This window comes from Melozone crissalis, unplaced genomic scaffold, assembly GCF_028551555.1.
Source record: "Melozone crissalis strain CALT ecotype California unplaced genomic scaffold, PUWL_Pcris_2 ptg000006l_1, whole genome shotgun sequence".
Lineage (NCBI taxonomy): Eukaryota > Metazoa > Chordata > Aves > Passeriformes > Passerellidae > Melozone > Melozone crissalis.
The window spans coordinates 11,847,813-11,857,363 of NW_026535784.1; positions in this window are offsets into that span (position 1 = coordinate 11,847,813).

Here is a 9,551-nt window from a genome sequence, read left to right on the forward strand (position 1 = left end):
TCTTTTTTATAAGTCTACAGAAATACCTGAATTAATGATTTTTACAAAACCTATGCCATGTATAAAGCACATATTAAAATATCACAAATGGACCACTGTAGAAAATACCACTAGAAGTAAAGCTATCATAAATACAATTTCAACATATCCTAACCCTTCCTCTTTGCCTATCATGTTGAATTTTTCATATTGAAACTTAATGTCAGATTGTGCAGGAACAACTAGAAGTATAATCAAATACCCACATTTTCTTGTAATGAGTCATTTACCAGGTCTGGTCTTACAGAATCACATTCAACATTATAATGGGAATAAATTATGATGATACCACTTCAAACAGAAGCCCTTTCCCTGTGCTGCAGCAGCTCTCTGACATCAGTGATAATTAACCAACCAAATACCAATACAAGTCAGTGCAAAATAAAGGAGGGATGAAATGCAGGGACTTGCTGAATGAATAAACAGGAGTGTTTATTCAGGTAGGACTGGAACTGTATTATCCATGTACATGGCACCAGAGGGGCTATCAGGATACACACAGCCCTGTGGCACACTTCACAGCACTGTATGGACACTGGCAGCATCCTAAGCTGTTTAAAACTGGATGTGGCACTTTGTGCATGTCCCAGGTGACATGGAGGTGTTTAGTCATGGGTTGGACACAATTTCAGAGGCCTTTCCCAACCTAATTGATACTGTGATTCTGTAAATGTGCACTGAGGTGAGGCAAGGGGAGTATCAATGTTTCAAGCATTTTGATTTCCTTTGAATAAAAACAGAATAGTGGTCTGCAGAAAAATCACAGTTCAGCTCACTACATCTCAGTCATCAGTCACAGCCAGCAGGTTTTTATGAGAGGAAGGTCCTGCTTAGCAAATCTGATTCCCTTTTATGATAAAGTAACCCCCTTAGTTGATCAAGGGAAGCCAGCTGATATCTTTTTTTTGGATTTCAGTAAAGCTTTCAACACTGCCTCTCACAAGATCCTTTTGGACAAAATGTCCAGCACACAGCTGGATAAATACATTATGGGATGGCTGAGGAACTCATGGCTCATGGGTGGGGCATGATGGGGGGATATCAGACTGGGGACCTGTCACTGCTGGGGTTCCACAGGGCTCCATCCTTGTCCCCGTGCTCTTCAACATCTTCATAAATTATGTGGATGCAGGACTGAAGCAATACTGAGCAAGTCTGCAGATGATACAAAACTGGGAAGCGCTGTTGACTCCCTCAAAGGCAGGGATGCCCTGCAGAAGGATCTCAGCAAATGAGAGGGCTGGGCCATCACCAACCATATGAAGGGAACATAAGGAAGCGCCAGATTCTGCACCTGGGATGGGCAACCCTGAATGTACAGACATAGTGGGGAATGAGATGCTGGAGAGCAGTGCCAGGGAAAGGGACCTGGGGGCCTGGTCAACAGAAAGCTGAATATGAATCAGCAATGCCCTGGCAGCCAAGAGGGCCAGCCCTGTCCTGGGGACATCAATAAATGCTCAGCATTGTCAGCCAGGAAAAGGAGGGGATTGTCTCACTCTGCTCTGCACTGGGGAGGCCTCACCTCGAGTGCTGTGGGCAGTTTGGGGCACTGCCATGTAAGAAAGATCTAAAGGTATTAGAAAGCCTCCGAAGGAGGGCAACAAAGATGGTGAAGGGCCTTGAGGGGAAGCTCTGTGAGGAGTGGCTGAGGTCACTTGGTCTGGTCAGCCTGGGGAAGGGGAGACTGAGGGGAGACATCATTGCAGTTACAGCTTCCTCATGAGGGGAAGAGGAAGGGCAGACATTGATCTCTTCTCTCCGGTAACACTGACAAGACCCCAGGGAATGGCCTGAAGTTGTATCAGGGTAGGTTTAAGTTGGATATTAGGGAAAGATTCCTCATCTAGATGGTGGCTGGGCACTTGAACAGGCTCTCCAGGGCAGTGCTCCAAGCCTGACGGAGTTCAGGAATTGTTTGGACAATGCTCCCAAGCACACACCGTGATTCTTGAGGATGTTGCTGTGCAGGGCCAGGAGTTGGACTCAGTGATCCTTGTGGGTCTGTTCCTTCCAACTTGGCATATTCTGTGATTTTGTGATTCTGTGATCTCCAAACTGGACATCTGGAAGCCCAGTTCTGTAAAGCATACCATCCAACTAAGATGGAAATACAACATCCATTCATGGTGAAGATCCTTTGAAAGAAATCTTGGCAAACTGTGAAGCACTAGGAAAAGGACTGCTACCATGCCTTTTTGTAAAAGACTAAGGAAAAATAACTTATTTGGATCTGCCAGAAAAGGACTGGGATGTGAAAACATCTACTGATGAGACTTCCTATTTAATTAGACCTTGCTAATGAACACATGACTCACAAGAACATTACTTTAGTTGTAAGCTTGTGCAATCACATCGCTTTCTATTTCTATTGGTGAAATAATGGAAAAGACAGCATTGAACCGAATCAAGAGTTACTGTCTTTGATTGAAAACTGCAGTAAACAAAAAGCTATTGGAGATAAACCTGACAGTGATTAAACTCATATTAATCAGTTCACAAGTCTTCTAGTTCCTTAAAATGGCACACTGCTCAATTGTACTTTCAGAACAAAACACTATATTACCCGTCTTCTCAATAAATCTCACTTCAAATTATTCATAAATGAAAGAGAATGCTACAGCAGCATAAGGTAAGTAATAGGAAAGTTCACATTGAAATTCACAAGGCTAACAGATGCTAAAAGTGCTTTCAACCTCTCAAGAGCATAGTTACAAAATAGATGAAAAGAAAATTTACACTGTAAACCAATCTCAAGTCTTTAATGAGGTAATTTTAAGAGTGAAAACTAAAAATATGATTTGTGACTGAATCTTTTCATTAAACATATTATCATTCATATCTAGAATAACAGAATGCCAGATTAGAATTCACAGCCTGGAATACTTCAAACATGATTTAACTCACAGAGTTTGCAAGAAGTTATTGTAATTTGGAGCTTAAAGCAAAGGCTCTAGATTAAGCAATCCTGATAACAGTCCAGTAGATCACTGGACACAGAGCAAAAGATATGACTTTTTAGAAGTCCCATGTTGCTATCTGCTTAATAGTTAACATTCAGCTTCTAAAAAAAAAACGCATCCTTAACTTCTATATTTCATTCTTGAAGCCTGTAAATGGATATACTAATATTGTTCTTCATACAGCTTTTGTGAGGCTGCACTTAGTGTGAGCAAAGTGCTTTGAGATTTTCAGCATGAATAAAATATATTTTGCACTTAGACGTTAATTATAGAAGTAGCAATATTTGAAATAGGATTTTGTTTCAAGACAGCAAGACTAAATCAAACACGATTATCTTGGCTTTGATTGTGATATTTCATTTACTATGCTCTATTTTCCTTGCATTTGAAATATGCAATTTTTCTTTTCTGTTATGTAAATGAATGTTTTTCATCTAACACATCTATTTTTGGAAAAAAAAAAATTTCCTAGGCTAAGACAGAAATGTTGCAGAACACAACTCTGAAGTCTGAGAGAGTACCACAAGGTCAATGCAAGCATTCAATAGCAAAAACAGCAAGAGATGCCCAGAAGACAAGCTGAGCTTATAACATTAATATGCAAATGTTTAGATATCTATCTAGATATATAAATCACACTACAATATTGAATACAGATAAACTTGTCCTTCTGTCCATCAGCTAGGTCGACAATGCAGCTAACCAATGCAGCTGCAATTACAAGTTGTGGCCTTTCTGAAAAGTAAAAAGAACTGGGATAAAGAGCGAAAAGAAAGTCTGTGATGGGAGTCTAAGAAACAATCAATTTAAAACTAAATATTCTGTCTAGCTCTGTGTAACTTATTTTAGAGGCATACTTCAGCAAAGAAAAAGGTTTGGACTTCATCAAACAACACTGTCAAGCAAAAGAGGTCAAGTCACTTATCATGGACTTTTCTTTGAACTATTTTTCACTTCTGCAAAGTGTGCTGAATATATTGCTCTATGTGTTCCTAGATATGTGGCATTAATACCCAGCATGTACTCTGGAAAAAACACGTCATATTTATATACAATATATATGTATATAAATGTATACATGTATTTATATACAATATATTAACATAAACAGGGTTTACTACCTGCAGATGACTTTGATTCTACCGTTTTTGTGATCAAATTACATTGCTTCATCTTGTTTCCTGATCTCAGAATTTCATATATTTCCATGTTGAGTTAAGAGAAAACATGTAAGATTCCTATTTAAGTTGAGAAATAAAATTGAGAACCCAAAAATTGGCAGCATTAAAGAGAACTGAAGTCAGGGTTAGCAAAGTAATTTTAAAAATATGCCCTGTGAAAAGAGATGACCCAATAAATCAAAGAAATAAAACACCTGTTGAGAAAAAACATTATCATCTCAAAGCAGTGCTGAAACACTGGTATTTACCCAAATAAATGAGGTTAAGAAGCATATTCTGCTCATTCAAATCTTTAAATGAAAGTAAATGCCAACCTAATGCTCATTTTCAGCATTCTGTGATGCCTAAGAAATGCTGTCACTCACTCATTACACTCCCTCACACAGATATAATTTCCACCCCCATCTATCGTCATCACATCTGGTTTGGTATGCAGTTTCACCCAAAAAATCACGTAGGCAAAAAAAAAAAAAATCACAACATCTTTTGATAAATGCTTTAGTATGCACTTGTGTATAATTACGCACATTCTTAAGTACACCTCAAAATATAAACCACCACGGAATAACTGGAAAGAAGAACTTAGTCCAAAACTTTGGGGAAGCTATAGCTTATTATTAGTACACTGTGGTTAAATAATTTCTCCAAACAGCAAAACACAAGACACAAAACTTCAATTCCCAAAGGATCACAGATAATAGCTGAAGAGACACCAAACAGGTAATCTTTCTGCCTGCCCCAAGGTAAGATCTGTAGCTTTATCTATATAGCCCAAATGAATGGGATTTTTTTATCTACCTAATTCCTGTATTCCAGTCCTCCCCTGTTGTCAAGTTTTCCTTAATGTTGAATCTGAAGCCAATCTACTACAGCGTGCCACCTTCCCCAGTATTGCAAAGATTTTCAGTCTAACTCAGCTTCTGATGCCTTTTAAACGTTTAGAAAGAGTAATAAATACACTCTTCTTAGAAAGCCATAACCCCAGCAGACCAAAAACATTGACATGAGGTCGTAGTTCCACTTAGCTCACAGACAACAGCCACTGGAAGATGCTCATGAGCACAGCACAGTACACATCTGATATCCTGGAGAACACAGGTTCACTCCTAAATTTAGATACTCTGCATGTTCAAAACCATACACTGATTGGTATGGCTGGTATGAGAGACTTTCCTGCCCTGACACCCAAAGACTGTTCTTCTGATCACAGAACATTAATAAATAAAACTTTCCAGGTGACTTCTTTCTTCAAAGTTAAGGAGTGAAAAAAGGCCAGAAAACTTTCCAGCCCACCTAGCACCAGCACCCACTGATGCCAAGGTCAAAAGGACTCACGCCACCTCAACTGCTACACGCGAAACAAACTTTTCCCACACAAAAAAAGCCAAAGCAAAACCAGCCAAGACACTTTCGCAAGGCCTGGGATACACAAACCACCGGCAGATACCCCTTTGCCCGCCCACCTCCACACCTGCCCTCGGGCACACGCTGGGGCGGCTGCCACGGTCTCTCCCAGCAGCGAGCCCCGTTTCTCCACACGCTGCCGGCCGGGACAGCGGGCGAGGGGACGCTTCCCCTCAGCATCCCGTACTCACCTTCAGAGACCTCGAACTCGGCCGCTCCATTGAGCTGGTACAGGCACCAGTCAGCCGCGCTCTCGCCCGGGGGGCCGCCGGCTGGGCAGGAGCAAAGGAAAGGCACAGTCAGTCAGGGCATGGGGCCAGCGGAGGAAGGGACGAGGGAAAGTGGCGGCGAGGGGGAGAAGCAGAGAGCGGGGAGGAGAGATGGAGGGGGCTGAGGAGAGAACGGAGGGATGAGAGGGGACAGCGAGCACCGGGGGAAGGCGCGCGGTTCCAGATACCCTGTTTGCGGGACATGGGTGTTGCCCTCCGGAATGCGCCCACAGCTCTGAACTGTTCTTAGCTTTGCTCCTAGCGCCCGCGGCTCGGGGCGCCTCCTCCTTCTCCCAGCCGAGCGGGCGCAGGCAGCCGCCGCTGCCTCGGGGTGCTCGGGGAGCCGGGGGAGGGAGCACGGGAAGGAGGGAAGGCTCCGCCCGGAGCTCCCGGCGGAGGCGGCGCCGCCTCGCCAGCACCCGCCGCGCCCGGCAGCGCCAGCTCCGGCCCCGGGAGGTGCGAGGGAGCCCCGGCAGCGCCGGGCGGCAGCGCGGTCCGAGGCGAGCCCGGCCACGGCGGCTTTGGCGGGATGCGGTGCCCCAGCCTCGCCCTGCCCCGGCCAGGAGAGCCCTCCCTGCTGCCCGTCGCGTTTCCATGTGCGCTCCCGTCCGGTGCCGCCCGTGTCTGGGGTGCCGGCGGCCTGGAGAGCATGGGCGCGCATCCCAGAGGGAGGACACCGCACTCCAGGCACTCACTGCCAGTGGCACCCACCTTCAGTGGCACCCATTGTCAGTGGCACCCACCTTCAGTGGCACCCACTGCCAGTGCCCTGCCACCATGGCTGCGTTCGTCTCATAACATTCACCTCAGTTCTCTTACCCTAGGCCACTTGGGCTATCTTACTGATTAGAGCTACAAATGCCACATAAACTGTCGGGTTATATATGCGCTGCAAGGCTGGAGTGGTTTTCATCTGAGCCTCTGTGAATACACAAACTGTCTTTACAGCATCCCTGAGAGGTTAGTAAGAAAGCAAACCTGTTACCAAATAAGTCTAAAGGGCTCTTTGCCTTCAGTGGGAAATGGCAAATTATAAAACACCGAAACAGTCAGCTAGAGCAAATATATGTTAATAAATGCCTTTATTCTTAGAGACTTCCACCTAAAAAACATGTCAGGAGGGAAATGTAAAGGTGCATTAATTGTTCGTTCACCAGGTGACTTTCTTGATACCTAATTTAAGACAATTGTTACTGCCTAGCTTGTAGTTGGTAGCATCCTGCCTACGACTTCTGTCTTATCAAGGTAACAGTGTCAGAGGCCCACGTATGGCACAGTTTGTGTCAAAAAGAGCAGCCACATTTCGTATAGGCAAATGAGAAAAGCTTAAGAAAGAAGAAAGGAAGACTATAATCAAGTCATGCTATGAGATTAGGAGCCAACAAGAAGGTATTGACGTAGGCAGCTGTCATGGCATGATTACACTGGCTCCTCCATTTACCTTTTTGCTGTTTGTGAAATGGTGTGTAAGTGGCAGGAAAGAATTGGTTTTGGCATAAATTCCATCTAACATACCTACATTCATCCCTTTGTAGCCCCCCATTTCTCTTCACAGAGAAAAGCAAGGCACAATTTTTCCCAAGAATATTCTTATCATCTGCTGTGCCTGTGTTTGTGCAAAAGTAGAATGCAATATGGAGATTGTTTACCCAGAGTGAGGGTGTTTTGTTTCCTTGCCCTATCAGGGCCAAGCATGTGTGTGTCGGGGCTGTCGGGTGACAATCACGAGATTCAGAGTGTTGAGTGCAGAGTTGAGTGCTTGACAGATTCAGTTTAGATGTAATGTAATATAATATAGAATAATATAGTATTATAAAGTAATTAATTAGCCTTCTGATAAGATGGAGTCCTCCTCATCATTTTCTCTCCCCCTCGTCAGGGGCTCCCTGAAAATTCTCTTCCCTTTCTTGCAGCAAGTAGACACCCTCCTGATACTTTCAGGTGTGTAAACTGAGGGCAGTTTGATTCACTTTTTCCTGATAAAAGTATTCTGTTTAAATATTTACATTCTTCTCCACTGCATCCAAGACAGTGGCACACTGCGGCCTCTGTGAAAGAATAAGGAGGACATTACAGTTTCTGAAGGAAATAGGTTTAAAACGGGAGTAACATTCAGCAAATGTTCCCAGTTACTTTTAGAAACAAAGCAAAACACTTAAGCTTTCCTGGGAACTTCACCTAAATTACAAAGATAATAAATGCCTTCTGAGGTAAAAGCACCAGTTTGTTTAGACAGTGTGTGTATATATATCCCCAAGCCATATGCTTGCTGGATGTGCACTAACATTCCTGGAACTGAACAGGTTTATGCTGATGATTTGAGGGGAAAAAAATGTATCGTAGAGCTGTATTAAAGTAAAGCTCCATCCAGCTGCTTATAGTGCACTAACTTTCCCTAAAAATTACCTATGGACCTTGATTGCTTTTCATGACAATGGATTATAAAAAATAAAACTGATCTTAACATTCCAGTGTTAGCCTCTTCTTTTTGCATAAAACTGTAAGCCATAGGAATTAGCAAACAAAGGCCCTGTTCTGGGAGAATCTATTCATATTAGATTTAAGTTTTATGGAATGTGGCAATTTTATTGTGTTCAACTCATTACTACTGATCTGCATTTATTACTTATTAACTTACATTTTATTTACTGATTTATATTTCATTCCTGACTTCAATGATTTACAAACTTTTTATGTTAAAAAAAATCACCAAGTTTGGTGTGTAAAGCAGTACATGTTTCTTTCTTTCTAAATGAGGAGGTCAATACAAATTGTGTGATCCTTTTTTACAGGTGTCTTGAATATTGAGGTGGTTTAATTTGCACCCAGGAGCCAGCTAGTCCAGAATGAATAAATCTTTTACTTTTATGAAAATCTGCAAATAGACACTACTAGGCTATTTGTGATTGCTTCCTTCAATCACAGAGGGATGACTGGTTTAACTGGGTTTGGGATCTAGTAATGCTAAATCCATACCAAACTTGAAGGTGGGAGCAGTTGCCCTCCTTCATGTGATGTTCTTTACTTTTGCACTGTTGGAAATGAGCGAGGACTTTGACAGGATATTTTGCATCATTTCAGAATTGAAATGTTGTTAAAAGCATGTGATTTAGTCAAAAGAAAACTTAAGGAAGATAGTTGATCTATACTATGGTGTATGTTTTTTTAAAGAATCAAAGTTTTAAATAGTAGTTTAATCTGTTTTGGCTTTCTATATCACAATGATTTAATAGGCAGAAAGTGGTGCAACTGCTTACAAAAAACTTCTGAGGAGACTGGACTATATTATACCACAATATTTTTTAGTTTGGGGTTGGATTTTTTCCTTTTTCACTAGAACTTTATGCAGTTTAAACAGAAATGTTTGCCTTTCCAGTTCTCAGCACAGGGTCGACCTGTTCCTAGCAGTGATAAAACAAGTGACAAAACCTATTTCAACGGGATCAGAAGGTCAACCACATAAAATTTAATCCTTCTTCAGTATCAAAACTTCAGAGATGCAGACAATAATCCGTAATGAGTAGTATACTGTGAAATAAAGTACTCGCGCTCAATTCAAAGGAATTTCCAAAAACCGAAAAGGATTTATAGGTGTCCAAGGTGCAGAAGTCAGCCTGTCCCTGGGCAGCGCAGTGCTATCGGAAATCCAGCTCGGGAATCAGGGGCTGATCAGGGACTGCGCTTTCCGCCCCTCA